Below are 17572 nucleotides of genomic sequence, written 5' to 3' on the forward strand. Positions count from 1 at the left end.
TGCGAGTATGAGTACGAGTATCTTGTCATGAGTAGGCCTACGAGTACGAGTATAAGGTATGTTTTTCATGAATACCAAAGCTTTCTATAAGTACTACGAGCACATTAATGGTGCATACACATGGGCATGAAACAATTGCAAAAAAAAACCACAAACAAAATAGGAAAGTAGTTCTTTTCCTACACGTATATACCTCTTAAAAGAAAGTTTACATTCCAGCTGGGAAAGGTAAACTTTCCTGTTTGACCATCGAGAAATTCAGGAAAATGCGGCAGATGATTGGCAGAAACTATAAATACCATCAGTGTCGGGTGGGGGCGCTGCTTTCGTTGAATTAAGCACTTTGGAAGGTACCGGTACGCAATTGCGTGTATGTATGGAGACAAATATATGTAACATACATCACATCTGTCAATTGTCAATTGTATGTACAACAGTTTTTGAGAATTGATTTTTACAAATCAGTAAGATACATAACTCCACTTTACTTCATTTCTGTCAAAGATTGTCGACGTGAGTAATTAAATTAAAAGAATTGTGGAGACAGACAATTATTCTCCGCTGGGCTGGTAACGTGAATAACGTTCAAGCTGAGATTTTGGTTGTGTAAAGAAACAAAATTAAGCAGTATGCTGGCAACCCCCAAGCGGGTTGCACAGGGTCCAGTTGCAAAAAAGACACGCTTTGGATGTTAGTTCCGCTCGATATGTTGCTCTGCCAAGCGCGCGGAAAACAGTGATAATGTGAAGACACAGCGCTGGTAAACGGGAGAGAGCGGTGGGGGAGGGGGGGGGGGGTTGACGACCAGGCCTCGGCGCTCCAGAAGCGCGGACCTGCAAGTGCCCACTAGGTCGTATAGCTTAAAGCTGCCTATATACAGCCAGGCCTTTTAATATTGCTTTTCGCTTTCGTGGGCAGCGTATAGCGGGGAAATCAAGCGTGGTTTAACGGCGGGGCTGCCTCGTAGGGAGCCCCTGTATACCACGAGGCACACACCACGCAGGAAACATCCATCCAATATCCAACATTTCCGACATCTTCTGTAAGGAGCCACCGGCTCTGTGATTGCACTGAAAACACCTCCTGGTTAGTGACAGAGAGAGAGGGGGTGGAGTTGGTGAGCTAAGAAAAAGATTTCAACATTGTACTGGTCCCCCGGATTGGGACTTCTGATTTCCAGATCCGTTTCTTGGATTTCCTCATTTTGTTCCCTTGGGTAACCAGCGGACGGCGTGGTGTGCCTGAAGTGATTGTTTTTCGTGTCAGACAGGACCGGTTGCCCGTCACGCCTGACTGATTTCCAGCAACCTTTCTTCGTTTCCTCCGCGGCCTTGATTACAGCAAGCTCTGCCCGTCTCTTTACTTCCCTATTCCCAGTCGTATATCTCGTCTTTTTTTCCCTGCTCCATCTTCTTCGACCTCTTCATCTTTCAGTGGATCTCAGCATCTCTCAACGATCGATAGCAGCATCGGGGCTTGATCGCAGATATCATCGGAGTTCGCTGTTAATTTCACGGCATGCCCGGACGATATCTTGCAATTATTGCGTTCCCCCGCGACCAAATATGATTGTTTCGGTTTTCCCACCTCTTTTTTTGTCTAAAGGGCGGCAAGAAACACTGAAGTCCTCACGGTGTTATTAGTGGTGGAGACTTCGCTGATATCGCCAGTGCGCGTAATTGATGCACACTCCGTGGCAGATCCTTAAAAAGGATCTCAATATCTGATCTTCATTATTGCTACGCAAACAGGCGTGGACATAAAAAAACCCACCAAATTCCCCTGACTAACTGCTAGGTCGGATGGCTGGTCGGACAACCACTGATCCGTCTCAGTGGTGATTAAACCTTACTAATTTGTCTCCTGGGTTTACTTGTCAGTATCCCAACAAAGACAACTGAAACAGAATAAAAAAAAAAGCTAGGAAAAAATCACATTCTACGTCATCATAATTATGATTGATTCAGCATTATTATGGGCCTCATGTGCACGCCATATTTAGACCCTTGTTTTTCTTCATGCTTGTTTTGTGATTAAGTTGTTCCTACACAAATCATGCTGAGATGAAGCATTCTTTACAACAGCCGTTGTTATTATTTTTTTTGCAATAATGATTGAATTGGATGCAGTGTTAAAAGTTGACATCTAAATCTTGAGCAGAACTGTTGATACAATGCATGTGAAGAGTAATTACGCCGTTCGTTCATAGGAACAGCAATTGTATGGTGGTTTATACACATTTGGTTCTGCTGCGTATTATAATCATAAGGAGGGACCAAGGACAAGTCTAGCTAGCTGGATCTATCAAATACGAGATGTGCGTGAAACTGTTCACGTGGACCTTGCCCTGGCGCGCGCGGCGCGTGCAGTGTATGTAAGTGTATGTTTTGTTGTGTCAGCATTTAGTTGCGTTGCAATATTATATGATAGATAGAAAACCCGCTCATTCTAAGGAGCGTTGGTGGTATAGCGGTTAGAATAGTTGCCTTCCAAGCAATTGACCCGGGTTCAACTCCCGGCCAACGCAATTTTTTTTTCCGCGTTGCAAAAATGTTCAATTTCTTTTGATTCCGGTAGCACCTGATGCGGTGATTCAGTTTAAATCGTGAATGGGAAACTTCCGTCCCAAAGTTTTACCAAACAAGACAAGGAAAGCCTATAGTGAAGATGGACCCACAGCGCGCAACATTAAATCCAATTCATTCACCAAAAGTCTTTTTATGCATCTTCTGTACATAATAGGCTGGGTAAACACTCTATACAATGGCACTACCTGCCCAGCTCTCTGAGTCAGCCAGTCAGCGAGTCAGCAGTCAGGTGCAAAGAGGACTAAAAAAATGGCTGATCCACTATAGGACCATCAACAATGGTTCTTTCTTAGGAACTTAGCTTGTCCATATCGGATACTGTGAAGACCTAATCCTCGCCGCGCTAATTCTCAGATCAGCAACCTTGATCCTCCATAAAATGATACGACCTGGCAAAATCACTTCAATGTTGTCAAGCGTTGGTGGTATAGCGGTTAGAATAGTTGCCTTCCAAGCAATTGACCCGGGTTCAACTCCCGGCCAACGCATTTTTGTATTTTTTTCTACTTCCATATGGCACAGTTAACACAACTAGAAAGATTCAACAATTAAATTTTGACCTCTGAATTTTTGTGTAACCTGGTTAGATGGAGAAGAAACTGAAAATCACTTTTTATATAGGCCTACCGGAATTATCGATACGAACCACAATATTTGTATAATTACGTGATTCTAACGCGCCGTGTGTAGAGTGCCAAATCGCGAGTCAGCAGTTTTTGCCACTCCGGCTTGAATATGGTGCTAAGAATTCCAAGCCTTCTCAACAAGCGTTGGTGGTATAGCGGTTAGAATAGTTGCCTTCCAAGCAATTGACCCGGGTTCAACTCCCGGCCAACGCATATTTTTGAATTGCATACTTATTTTAAGTTTCATTAAATGCCATTGTAACATGCAGTATGAACTGTGATCATTACTTGCACATTAAGATTGAGAAATCCTTTTCTTTTTTGTATAAAACATGAACACAATAGTTTTGTAGACATTGGAGAAGTAGTGAAACCTTATGGCGCTATTTCCAATGCACATTTATGTTAAAGAAGCAGTACAATATATTGATTGCACAGATTATCCGGGAGCGTTGGTGGTATAGCGGTTAGAATAGTTGCCTTCCAAGCAATTGACCCGGGTTCAACTCCCGGCCAACGCATATTTTGAATTGCATACTTATTTTAAGTTTCATTAAATGCCATTGTAACATGCAGTATGAACTGTGATCATTACTTGCACATTAAGATTGAGAAATCCTTTTCTTTTTTGTATGTTCTACCGATAACATATAATACCGAAAATTACCTGTAAACTTGAAATAACTTTGTATTTACCTTAATAATGTGATTATATCTGTGTCTGAAAAGTATTGCTCTTTCACGTAACTCCAACTTTACGTTATCAATTCCACCATCCTGCCACTTTTATATTGTCAAATGAAGTTGACCACGGTTAGAATATAACCTTTCCATTTAGAAACCATCTGTGATTTAGTTACATTTTTATTTGAATGCAGTTACAATAAAGAAACAAAAGAGGTCTACTATAATTGGAATCCCTATAGAACAAGATGGCTGCGATGCAAAGGATTTACAGTTATCGTTCAGGCAGTTGTCAGGCTCCACTTGTTTTGTTTAATTGGCGCAGCTTCGACAATTTTGTTTGTAATGATGATGACAGTTGGTGCGAAAACTACCCAATGCCAACAAATTTTTTTTAAACATTGTATTTCCAACATTAACGTTGATTGTGTGCTAAAAATGTGGAAGATTCGGTTAAAACGGTTTGTGACTCGTTTTCTGATGGAAGCTTGTAATACAAGCATTAAGGTGTAACATTTCTTTTCAGCTAGCGTTGGTGGTATAGCGGTTAGAATAGTTGCCTTCCAAGCAATTGACCCGGGTTCAACTCCCGGCCAACGCATTTTTTTATTTATTTATTTATATTTTGCTCAGGTTACGTTTCTTTTTCTTGTCTTAAGCTTGTGACATTCATATTATTTAAGAAATGTATTCAAAACATTGTCATGGTAATAAAGTAAACAAATAACAATGCCACATACTAAGTATTACTAGGCCTATGGATAAAATATACCTTTACTCGAAAACCAAGGCAATGGTTTAGTTTGCCACGTCTAGCATGTCAGTATAACCATGGCCCTTTCTGAAATCTTGGCTTCAACTGTCAGTCTCCCATCCCAGTTCACGATTTCAGGCTTCGACTGTGGTCCTTCTCCCATTTTACCTCACATTGAAACGGGCCAATCATTAGAAGCCATAGTCGTGACCGTTTAAAGCTTTCGAACGTGAAGTAGCTATGCGGGACGCAAAGCTGTGAGATGAAGTAAATATAATTATTTTGAGTCTTTCTATTTAAAAAAATCCTTGTGTTATACCGAAACGAAGATGAAGCTCCTCTGTGGCCAAATATGTGTAACATGCTGGACTACTTCATCAGTGTCTCGCAATTTCTCGTGAAATCCCATACGGGTAGTGCGTGACATTATGGCTGCATGTCACTGCGTGGTAACAGTTTACCACGAAAAGGCAACTTTAAAGTGCCTGACTCAATTGCAACAAGGTGAGAGGGTGTGTTATTGTTGTCACCCGGTTTAAAAGATACCTGTCTCACCTCGGCGACAAAAACACATGCTGGTGATGTTCTAATGGGGCTAACACGTTCGTGTTTATACTCAACACGAGCTCACAATACCCTCAGTTGCTTCAATTGCTTGGCCTAGTTGAGGGTTTTGCACTTCACTTGTTCTGAGACCAGTAACACTAAAAAGAGACTGCAGCTAATATGGAACTCCATTATGCACTTCCATCAATATCGGGCTGTTTTTACAAGTCTCATAATTTAAAAGATAACCGGTGGACTGAAAAACAAAACACTGCTGCAGACGGGCGCCTTTTTTCCTCCTTCTCACTCTGTTATTAACTCGGGACCCGGGACGGGACTGTGGGTAACGACACAAATATCGATGCGGATTAATGACTAACGCTATAAAAACATACACGGTGTAGTGTTCGCCTGGTTCGGCAGTGGTTGCAAACTGGCCTGACGGGGGCAAACGGTGTAATTTTCTCGGGAGCCGATTCGTGGCTCAGGGCGGTGGTCGATAGATCAGCGAGACGGAAAGATTCATGCGATCCGCCGCGCCGCTCCTGGCTCTGCCTTTCCCGGAGAGTTTACCACCGATCACCTGCCTCTCACTGCCCTCTGATGCTCCTGCCAAGTCCTCTCTTTCTCTGTATTTTTTCTTCTTCCTTGCCTAGATACCTCACCACAGATGCTAGGCTTTGTCAGACCGGGAATTGATGCCCATCTCATCTCCCCCGCACGGGTATCAGGCACCCCGCTGTATAAATCGAACACGGACACTAATTCCCTTCCTTCTCCCACCCCAACTCGGGTTGTCCCCCCCCCCCCAACACCGCCTTGCAATACAGCTTTCCTTTTTTACGCCTGAGTTTGCCACAATCTCTGAACGCCTTATTGGACCCGAAAAGTGAGCACATGGATATAAAACCAGATCTATAATGGCTTGGAGTAAATATGATCCTGTCAGGGCGAGTGTGGGTGGTTTTCGCTTGGTTTAGCTCGGCGGGTGTTGGACAGGTGATACAAGACGATATATCAGGCATTTTCTTACGCGGATTTATTGGAACATTCCGGTTGTGTTCAGGACTTATGGTCAATAAAATCTGCAAGGAAAGCCCACAGCGGCGGCTGCAAAGTGTACGAGGATATTGTATATAGCTTGCGGGAACGTTTCTTTATACACTGGCAACAATGACTTAACTGAGGTTTACTTTTTGGTCATATAATGGTCACGTGTTCCACCTCAACTCTAATATAACACTGACGGAATGTTTTCCTAAAATGTGACTCTCGTATGATTTTTCTTACCAGAAATAAGAAGTGGGATAGGAGGTTAAATGGTAATAGGTTTGTATGAAGTATTGACACATCGTAGAATTAGCCACCATTGAATCTTTGCATCTGTTCATTGGCCCAAGCCTACAGCAATGATTCCAATTATAGTTGGGACAGGGCATTCCCAACCAGTCCGAACTATAGTTGGGACGATGCTAGTACAGTTGGTTCGTCAAATATCCAAACACATTGTGCTCCGTAATTCATACAGGGTCCACTTGACAGGTACAAGTCAAGTTAAACGGCATCAGTGCAGTATGCTGGCTTCAATAACTTCGTTTGGAATATTGCGTAGAGTTTTCAACCAACTTACTTTTTCAATGTTCTTGTAGGTACCCGGTAGTGGTCAGCTTACATTCTGCCAGTAGACAGGGACAGCGCAAGAATAAAAAAAAAATCCAGGACCAAAATTTGAATAATTGTCATGTTACTCCCGATCTTAAAAGCCTCTAAATTTTTCATGGAAATAAGATCGAAATAATTGAGCTGAGGGAAAAGAGGAGCAAAAGCATCACTTGTCTATACCTGAGTCGAAATGGTTCAAGACTTTTGCTAATCTCAGCCTCCTGTATAGGTCAGGGCGATGTTGAGTCAAGTGTGCATCCATTGACGTCGGTGTATATGCAATATGGATCGTGTTCAGCCAGGGGGAAGGGCTCGATTCGGAAGCATATGTCTGAGATGGGAGGGAAGAAAAGGGCTACACCGCACTGATTGCAACTTCCATCTCGCGCTGGGTAATCAGGCTTGATCGGAAACAAGCTGGAGTTTTTCTTGGCTGACGTGTGAGGTCAGGTGAGCGCCGGCAATTAACCAACGATCACTACTGTTACTCCTTTCTCTCTCTCAATCAGAGGATGGCGGCGTAAAGCAAGGCAGACATGGATGGCATGGCATGCATGGCAGAGGCCAATTTCAGGAGGGGGAGGCTGCAAGCAGCATCAGCAAGGCCCGCTCAACCGCCCGCCCCCGGCCAGTGCTCGGCTGCCAAGATGCACAACCTTGACGGTGCGGTGATCAACCTTGCCCCGTCTCTCACGCAACAAATCGGGCATTCGCCGTGATATGAAATTGAAACACTCGAATTGACCGGGTCTCCTCGGCAATAAATATCGGCGAGAATTGCCAGTCCGGCACTGTTTTTATTACTGCCCGAGTTAACACACTTGCAATCAGCGTGGCAAGACCTGTCATCAGTGAAAGGAAATCGACTGGAATGCCGTCACATGCAACTCACGCAAGTTAAACAGCATTCGCGCCAAATTCGTACTTATTTCCATCTTATAAAAGTACTCGTTATAGTACCCTGCCAACGTTATTGACTTCCGCCCTTTTATAATATAACTTTTCAAGAAGCCAAGGCTGAAGTTCTCAATTCGGCTCTTTTTCTGTAGTATGGGTATGACGATTTTGGTGTTTTGGGGTTTTTGTGGCGTTGATTGCACGCATGCGCGTGAACGGTAGCGTGCAAATGATGTGATACAACACATCCCCCTAAAAACATCTCCTTTCATTAGAATTTCCGTCAATGTGAAATAGCCTCTTTGACGAAATTAATATACATATTCTACTTTTTTTACTGTAAAATTCGCATCAGATTTGCTTGGCCGCTTTTGATACAACATGATAGCAATTTCTATATTTTCTAAGTGCCTTGTTTTTTCGCAGGCCCATATACGGCTCTCGTAATATTTATAAAGAAAGTTGGCAGAGTCAATTCTGAAAAGGTAGAATACACGTGTTATGGAAAGGAAATGTTATTATTTAGTAAGTGAGCTTCTTTGCTTTAATAACGGCAACAAAACTCACCAAGAAACCTTTCTTGTACATGAGAAATCCGGAGTTATCCATGTATTTTATGACGGGTTGTCAGTCTGATAGGAAGTATATGGGACCGAAGATTGACTGCATTATGCTAAACAGAAGAAAAGCACAGCCTTGGCCGAACAATGAGAATAACTGAATTGATCGCGTCTTATTGAAGCTGAAAGGCTAGCCCTATCTAATTAAAATCCCTTTGACAAAGATAAGCAAGAAAAGAGAGAAAAGGGAGTCCGAATATAATTGCGACAGGTTATTGTTCCCGGTTCGGAAATCCGCACCGACGAGCTGGCGTGATGAGCCGTATGGCCTTGGGGCTGGAAACATTTTTTTGTTTGATTGAACGAGAACATATTCCAGCATGACCAGCATCGTTTGTGAAAAGCTTTGACAGATATCCTTGCGTAAACAAGGACCCCAAATGGCTCTTGTCAATCTGAAGGGCCCCATGTTGGAAACGGTTTTGGAGCTGACTTTTTTTCCTCCATCTCCGGGATGATTGGTGTTTGTAGTAGGACCGTGTACCGGCTGAGCTGGCTTCCCGTCTCCCCCTTCGTCTCTCTCTACTCGACCTTGGGTATGGCTAATATTACCCTGGTCCAAATAAAATCCATTTCTCTTCGCAGTGGCCAGTTGTACCGCACCCCCCCCCCCCTTGTGTTTGGTCACCCAAATGGCTAGATGGCTTATCGGCTCTGGGATGCGGCAATTAGTGGCCATTAGGTCCTTCAATTAGGTTTGTCTGACGTATCCCTGATTGAATTTGACATTGCCTGTGTCAATTATCCAGTATCAGCTGCCGTTCTATTGCGGTATTAATTATCCGACCTTATTCGCGGGGCCCATATCGGAGAGACACGGTGATGAGCTTTTACCCGATGAAGTTTCCGTTATCGGACATGAGAGGGAAAAAACATGATGAGTGGCAGGTCTCAGTAGCAGATCGCTGGACTGATCAAGTGCTTCAGACGGTACAAACCAAGGCGAAGTGTTGCCAATATGCGACAGCGGGTTACGTAACCACCGCTGCTTGAGACGTGATTAAGAGGCAGGAAGGGCTTTCCACGGAGTCAGCTCGGGCTCCCGAGGCGAGCAAAATCATCTTTCCTCACGCCGTCCTTTTACCTCCCCAGCTGAGATTCCCGCGGCTTGAATTGGGAAATAAGTGGAGCCACGGATACCATTTGACTGCACTAAGGAATGAGTTCAATTATCTCAGTTGGTCGCTCATTCTCTCCTCTTATTTTTGCCTCTTTCTGTCTCTATACTGCGTCGATTTCCTAACTCTCTGGAGTGTGGCCGATATTATAAAGCACCTCGATGCCTCCTCACAAAGAAATCATAATTGTGAAGAGCACATGGAATGGGATGTACAAAATGAAGTTTCATTTTGAAGATCATTCCCACATATCGAATCTGATGCCTGTGTAAAATAGATATTATACTACATTGACCCGAACATGAATTACAGTTTACATTATACTAGCTCTGAATGATTCTAGTAAAGGGAAGATTAACAAAATCAAAAGCAAGCAAACGAAAGAAATTTGATTGAAGACGAACAAAAAGGGAAAAGAACAAGGCTCTTCTTTTTGACCAATCAAACAATTGACCGAATCACAGCATATGCCAGATTCAGCTACATATTCCTCCACGGGCTGCCCGTCCCATACACTCCTCCCACCCAATTACCCATCGGCCATGTGTGCGATGACACACTCTCCCCTGGCTCCACGAGACAAGAGATGAGACGGCGTGCTGTGGGAGAAAAAAAGAGAGAAAGAAATCTCTACTCTGCTCTGCTTACAGATTACGTGTTACTTCTAACATCATTTTCACTATCTGTGACCCGTGGCAAGATTTTTTTTCGTCTGTCGTCCCAACTCGCTGTCCGGGTCTGCGCTCGGAAGCTCTGATACCACATGATCCATCATTCCAGTTCCTGTGCCAGACGTTCTTGGATGGACCGTTGCGTCTTGGTCCATTTCTTACGGGGTCCTTAAGACACTTTCTCCCCTGCCTCCTCTACACCAATCCCGGTTGTTGTTGTTTTTCCTTGCTTTCTATAGTGCTTCTTTTGTTCCTTATTCCTTTGTGTAAGATTTCTTTTTCTTCCCTTCCATTTGTCTTCCTTGTGCTGTTAATATGTGGACTCGTTGTTAGCTGCTCACAAGGCCGACTATTATATTAAACAAATCAAAGCAAAAAATGAATCAGGTAAATATAGCAATCATCCTTTCAGGACCCGCAAAACCACTTACCCTGAATTAATGAATTTAAAGACTGAAACATCTCTCTTTTGAGTTCTCTATCCATTTGGTTTTTTAGGTGGCTGAACATTTAACAGTGGGGCCGCAGTTAAATTATTATGTCCGTAATAGCCGTTAAACGGATAATATTGACGGGTCCATTCATGGCTATCCGGTCGAAAATGGGGCGATGGAATCGCGTAGCAATTAGTGGAGATGTCTGTCATGGCGTAATGACTCAAGAAAATGTGTCAGATCCATTGTGAAGGGAGGAAAACGAGGTCTGGGATTGGGTTAGGGGTGAAATAGGATTTAAGCTCATCTCAGTGTCTTCACTGCGGTAATGAAGTACCAAGCAGCTGGTGTTAGGCTCGGCATGATGATTATCCTTCAATGGAGGCAAACGGCTGTTGCCTTATCATTATTATTATTTATTATTATTACCTCACTATCATTATCATCATCACCACCACCATCGTTACCACCACAAACTCACCATCAATCACCACGGTACCGTCACAACCATAAGCATATATCACCATCCTCAATATTACCACAATTATCATCATCATTATTACCATCATCTTCATCACCATCTCCACCGTCATCAAAATCAACACCATCATTAGCATCACCCCTATTACCATCGTCGCAATCAATACTATGCATTTTTTTAACATTACCAAATCCAGGCCCGGGTTAAGTGTTTTGTAGGCACCATGTGTTCCGTTAGGCCCTACTACTCCACCCTAGGCACCGGCACAAAATTAAAGTACTGTACAAAAAGTACTGTACAAATCAAGCCAGGGCAAACTTGTATAGGGTTGCAGACCAGTAAATAAACTGCCATAGACCCCAATGATAAATGCCTCCAATTCGAAAATTCAGGAAAAATACTCACAACTCTCCAAGGTATTCGAGACACACATCAAATAATAGCTTATTTCATCATCTTTCATTTTTTTTGTAATTTTTGGGGAGTTAACTGATGACTTTTAGGAGAAATTTCCATCCGAAGATGATCACCCCTTAAAATGGTTCTGAAGCCCATCGCCATTTTGAAAAACGACGCCTACACTCCATTGCAAAACGGAGCGCTTTTAGGGCTCCAATTTCATCCAAATTGCACAGAACTACAAGCTCACAGTCCTGTGCACGGCTTCCACCTATATATTTTACCAACCCTCAAGTTCATGGCCCACAATATGCTCAAATAACGAAGAATTTGAGGGCATGCAAATCGTGATTTGGCCCGCGTAGGCGATTTTGGACGATTTACTGGCCTGCAAAAGCCTGTTGGCACCAAGGGCGGCAATCGCTTCTCAAAAGTGGGGATGGTACATACGTGTGCAATTTGTGTAACTTGATCAGAACTAATGTGAGTGCACAGCCTAACGGCGTGGGGTTTGAGGGCTTGAGGGCCCCATAAAAATGGATTCTAGATTCTCAGCAAGTGATGCGATCTGGGGGCAATTTCTTAGCACTTTATCCAAAATATCACCATTATAAACATGATTTTCGATTTTGGAGTAATTGAATTACCTATTCTTTGCTAGAATCAAATGTAGGCCACAACTGTTTATTCGGGGACGAAAATAGTTTGGGGGAACGACTATCCCCCGTCCCCCACCGATCGACGCCCGTGGTTGGCACCGTGCTTCAGAACGACAGACTAGTCTTTTCACGTTAATTTTATACGTAGGGGCTTCACGTATGCCTAGATATTGTAAGCGTCACTTGGTGAAATCGAAAATTCCGAGAGAGACCCTTAAACTTTTTAAAAACTTTTCTCTGAGTAATATGTAAACACCGGCAATCGTGGACCTAGAACAAAAGGGTTAGGGAACAAACAATACGTCCACGTCCAAGATTGAAATTCGTGTACAAAACCAATGATAGCTGTTGCTAAAAAAGTTAGAGTGTAAACAAAGGAACGAGGATTAGGGACAATAGGGGGTCCACGATTGATGGGTGTGTGGGTGTATTATGGCACACTGAACAAAGAGATGTCTCCACAATAAAACAAATTCCAGTATGGGTGCGGTATTTTCGTAGGCCCCGATTTTTCTGTAGGCCCCCCAATTTTTTTCGCAGGCCCTAGGCACAGTGCCTATTGGATAATCCGGGCCTGGCCAAATCATCATTATTATCTTCATCACCATCACCACCTCTATCATTGTTCTGCCTGTTCCAGACATGCAAACCCCAGGACTAGGCCAGTATTCAATCCAAGCCGTCATTAGCGACGCGACTGCAGCAGCCTGTCTGCATTGAGATTCTTGTTTTATTTTCCTTTCACTGGGATAGTCATCGTGGAGATGAACAAATTGAAGTTGGGATGCCCCCGGGGCTCGAATAGAATTGTCAGGAATATAGGAGACGAAAAGCCAGAAATTTAACCCCTTTTTTGTTCCACGTTCATAACGGTGATTGCCGTGGCCCAGCGGAGGGTCCAGTCTCTGAGGGGAGTGGAAACACTGCCCGGTCATTGGGCAAGACGTAAGATGTGGTGGGTTTGTTTGTAATTTGCCATCCCGGCAAGTTGCAATCCTTAGTCAGCCCGCTGTGCAACCGGCGCTCAGGCCGGTCGCTGCACCGCCCGCGCCGGCCAGGATGCCTTAATGAAAGCAAACCACTAGACCCAAGAGAGATTCGAATGCAAAAACCCTCACCAAAACTAACAGCAAACCTTGCAGTTGTACATCTATAATCACCAGCCTGGGCAAAGCGTAGAGCTCAGCGGACAAAGTAATGGAATGGAGATGGCTGGGGAGGGAGAGAAGAAATCAGGGAAGGGAAGAAAGCATCAGGGAAGTCTGGGGACCGGGGTGAGCGCTGACTGATAATGATACCGCCCTCGGATAGAGAGAAAACGGGCTATGATTTGCAGATGCACTCCGGATTACATGCATCTTTTAAGATGTGTGTGTATGTTTCTTTTGGCTTGGCGCGCCATTTTGCCCCTCGGGGTGAGGGCTCAATGATAGAACGCGCCGGTCGAGCTGTTCGAGGCTCGATAATCATCACACACGTTAGCATCGAGTTTGACGCCGGGTCCCGGCAGTGGAGTAGCGAGCGTGCTCTCTCTCTCTCTCTCTCTCTTGTGCATGTAATAGAAAAAACACAGCCCTGAAAAGGAATGGAGGTAACCTTTACGATTCCCGTAACAAGACACAGAAGACCGGCTGTCATTAGTCAACATTTGCTGGAAAATTGGAATTAGGACGCTGGACAGAGAGGAAGAACATCCCTGTCAAAACAGTAGACCCCCCAAAAAATGACTCGATAATTATTCCAATCAAGAACATCTCCCAGGGCAACCCGTGAGTACGTGCGCGCCACGACGCGGGTTTGCGGTGAATATTAATTTCCCTTTAGATATTGTAACGAATCAACATGATTTCGAGGGAAATGATCCGTCGGTCGACGGGTAAACACACACAATGCCATGACACTCAGGACAAGACAAAATATGAATTGATATTGTAAACACGGCAGGATAATGAAACGGGGAGTGCGGTTCGGGAACACTTTCCATTATGTAGTAGTACTCCGCCGAATATGGTAGTCGTGAAAGGTCAACTGCGGTCATTTTCAAAGACAATTTGGAGTTTGACATAAAATTTGGAGTTAAGGCCGCACGGGTTGCATATCCACATCAGAAGTAATTATGTATCAGTGTGGTTTGGCCATTGTTAGTAGACTGTTAACCTACAACAAGCGTTTATTGTGCCAGACGTTGTTGGGAACAGGCTATCCTTTGCGACTAGGTAGTTTTCGTGTACGAATCTTATGAGATAGGCCTAGGCCTGTCTTAAAAAAATTGCCTTAAAAAAATATGAACAAAGGAAGGGACCAATACCGGTCCTGGGTAGCATAATAACAAGACAAGGCACGGTCTCAATAGAGCTGGTCTATAGAGCCTACTGGACAAATCCTATTCAAAAGGGGCTTCAGTTTCTCAGCCTCCCCCCCCCCCCCAGGTCATTTTCTGATGATGAGTCTATGACATCGAGTGGGAGTTACATCTTGAACTTGAAATAGATCTAATATTTGAAGGAAAGCCTTAAAGCGACTGTTTATAGTCGACATTGAAACGTCGAGAATGGTTTTCATGTCGTGAAACTTATATTAGCCATCTTTTGTAATCCGTTTATTTTGTTGTCTGTCTTGTTACTTGTAGTTGATATTCTCATACTTCCTACACATTGTCGTCCTGTGCTCGATTTCACGGAGCAGGTAAGCAGAATAGCGCTTGTTAACAGCAATCTATCCCGGGTGATCGACACAAGCAATCGACACAGCCGACAACTTCGCTGGTGTCCTGTTTTTGCTAAGCAAATATTTGTAGTGCTTAGCGAATGCCTGTATAAAGTTGAAGTTCCAGGATATTTGCCTTGATCATTAAGGGAACTATGTTCTTGCATTGTAATGTCAGTTGGTTCGCACGAATGTTGTCAAAAATCACGAATGTTACTCCACACCCGCGCGTTCGGCCCATGCAGGCCATAGGTCGATATTCATTCGTGTTTTCCACACTAAACGCGCAGTATGTATCTAGCAGGTTGAGTATTGGCGATTTACGGCAGAATGTCCACCTACGTTTCAAGCCTGAAACATCTTTGCAATGATGATGATCACAACCCATGTGAAGTCTCACCGGAGCCTAGGGGAGTGATAGTATTCCTGAACACCGATCAGACAATCTGAATCGACGTACCCTAAATAACCAGAATGAATTTGCGCGGTTGGGGGATACAAAACCTTGCCTCGTTACGGCTGCTGGATGTGTCTGCCTATATACTCTCTGTCAGTGCCCTGCATCAAAAGGCAAGTTGCACAGAGATTTGATGTGAGCGAAGTGTCGGGAAGATTTTTTTTTGTAATGGCAACACGTCCCGAATACCGTGGTGGTCTTGTCACAACAATTTAGTGGCATGGCACCGTGGCGACCGAGTCTCGGGGTGTACATAAACAGGTCGGCATTAAGTCATGGCATCGAAGAAGAGGGTGCATTTGCATTCGTAAAAAAAAAAATCATTCAATTCAGGACAAATTGCCAAACCTCATTTGATAGTTGTGCAATTTTGGTTATGCTACGAGACAATTTTTTCAATATGTCTTTTAAAATAAGTCTCGTGTGAAATGAGTGCTGTCAAAATCATGAGACATCTCAGCACTGAACGGCTATTAATTCACAGTGTCATAAGGATCAGGCATTATCTTTGTTGCGCGGGCGAGAATATTTTTATTTTGCTGTATATAATCATTCTCCTTATTTTTGATACAGGATATTTGACTAGAAAATCTACAGCAAATTGGAAATCTGGACAAAAATCAAATTGGCAAACTAGAAAAAACAGTCGGTACTTCGAAAACTTCGTCATTTTGAATGTTTTCCTCCGGTCGCTTTGTAATGAGCGCGATCATTCCAACGAAGACACTTTGGTTCCCACTTCCCATCATACGGTCAGGTGGCATATGGTCGGAATCGTGACCGACTGGTCCACATCACCAAACTTGGCAGATATATTATTATAGCCCTAAAGCAGATATTTAGAAGGGGTGACACCTTACATTCTTTTGGGAAGGGTGCCTTATAATTTGCGTAAGTCGTAAATAGCCCCCGTGTTATATATTTAATCCCATATTTTGGTATACAATGTATTTAAAGTTTCAATAAAGTATATTTTGGGGATTCTACTTACATATCCTTGCTTCAATAAAATTTGCTAAAAAGAATATAAGTGAATGGATAATTAGGAGGACATCATTATTATGAACGATCAAAAAATGGCTACCCACCTAAAGTTGCGCTCATTTACCTTTTCTTTAGCTATCACTGGCTCAAACAAAATACCCCAAAATAAGAAATTATGGTTGTTTATAATAATTATGTCTACGTCAAAAAAAATTACGGGTAAATTTGGGGATTTCTCAGTTGAACCTGTTCAAGTCCCCCACGTTAGGCAACCCTTCGCCTAATTTTAGCCCAATTTACGGATTTCTCCTTTTTCCCCCTTTTTTTGTTTTCTGTGCTAAATATCATGATGTTATCACACTTCACATGATTTTCCTTATAGTTTTATAATAGTGTGCCAGTAAGCAACTTTGTGAATTTGAAGATCTTCAATACTGAGGTTTGACAAGGCTACTTGATGATATCTGGGGAAAACTATCAATGCATTCAACTTAAGGGTATAATGGTAGACATTTTGAATCTTTCATATGTCCTCAGAATTATCCACTCACTTATATGCTTCATAAAATGTTATTTAAGTAAGGATGTGCAAGTAGAATCCCCAAAATAAATTTTCAAAAAAAAATACATACCAAAATATGGGAATAGCCTAATATTACACGGTAGCTATTACGATTTATGCAAATTAGGCACCCCTCCCAAAATAGTTTCAGGTGTCACCTTCTAAAAATCTTCTTTGGGCGGTAAGAATCTATCTGCCAAGGTTGGTACTTTGGACCAGTCGGTCACGATCTTGTCAAAAATTGGATCTAAGCCACTTGACTATCACCTTGCAGAAGACACATCACCGCCATTACTGCATTTAAAGTGAGGCGAAACCTTTTTGCAAAGTTTATCATTTTTATGAGGGAAAATATGTAGTTAAAATATGCACTCAATTAAAGGGAATGTACATCATTGGCATTTGCTTTAATTTTCAGAAATGAACTATTTGTGGGGTTAGTATAATATATCAAATTATTGTTACACTGACATGTTTGAAGTTTTGTGTTGGAAAATGCTGGAAAAACTAAAAAAAACAAAAATGTTCGAGTAGTCTGGTTCCCTGACTCCACTGAAGATTAAATGGATTAATTTATAGATGCCGGAAAATTGTACGATAAGGGAACCAGTCTAGCTGGCCTGCACCCATTCAGAACATGCAACCAATAGCAAACAAAATTTGGACTGAAAAAAAAATGGTACATTTGGAGCAGTAGTTGAAAAATAGTTAGGTTTTTCCAACG

At 42.9% G+C, this 17572-nt stretch overlaps 5 non-coding genes across 5 annotated transcripts; all 5 read left to right on the plus strand.

Moving 5' to 3' along the window:
• The first annotated feature begins 2455 nt into the window (after nucleotides 1-2455).
• Trnag-ucc lies at nucleotides 2456-2527 on the plus strand. The gene has a single exon. It is a non-coding gene; the product is annotated as a tRNA-Gly (tRNA).
• Nucleotides 2528-3004: 477 nt separating this feature from the next.
• Trnag-ucc lies at nucleotides 3005-3076 on the plus strand. Its single transcript has one exon. It is a non-coding gene; the product is annotated as a tRNA-Gly (tRNA).
• Nucleotides 3077-3355: 279 nt separating this feature from the next.
• On the plus strand, nucleotides 3356-3427 carry Trnag-ucc. Its single transcript has one exon. It is a non-coding gene; the product is annotated as a tRNA-Gly (tRNA).
• A 236-nt stretch (nucleotides 3428-3663) lies between these two features.
• Trnag-ucc lies at nucleotides 3664-3735 on the plus strand. The gene has a single exon. It is a non-coding gene; the product is annotated as a tRNA-Gly (tRNA).
• Nucleotides 3736-4427: 692 nt separating this feature from the next.
• On the plus strand, nucleotides 4428-4499 carry Trnag-ucc. Its single transcript has one exon. It is a non-coding gene; the product is annotated as a tRNA-Gly (tRNA).
• Nucleotides 4500-17572: the final 13073 nt, after the last annotated feature.

The sequence above is a fragment of the Patiria miniata genome, unplaced genomic scaffold, assembly GCF_015706575.1.
Source record: "Patiria miniata isolate m_02_andy unplaced genomic scaffold, ASM1570657v1 HiC_scaffold_13, whole genome shotgun sequence".
Classification (NCBI taxonomy): Eukaryota; Metazoa; Echinodermata; class Asteroidea; order Valvatida; family Asterinidae; genus Patiria; species Patiria miniata.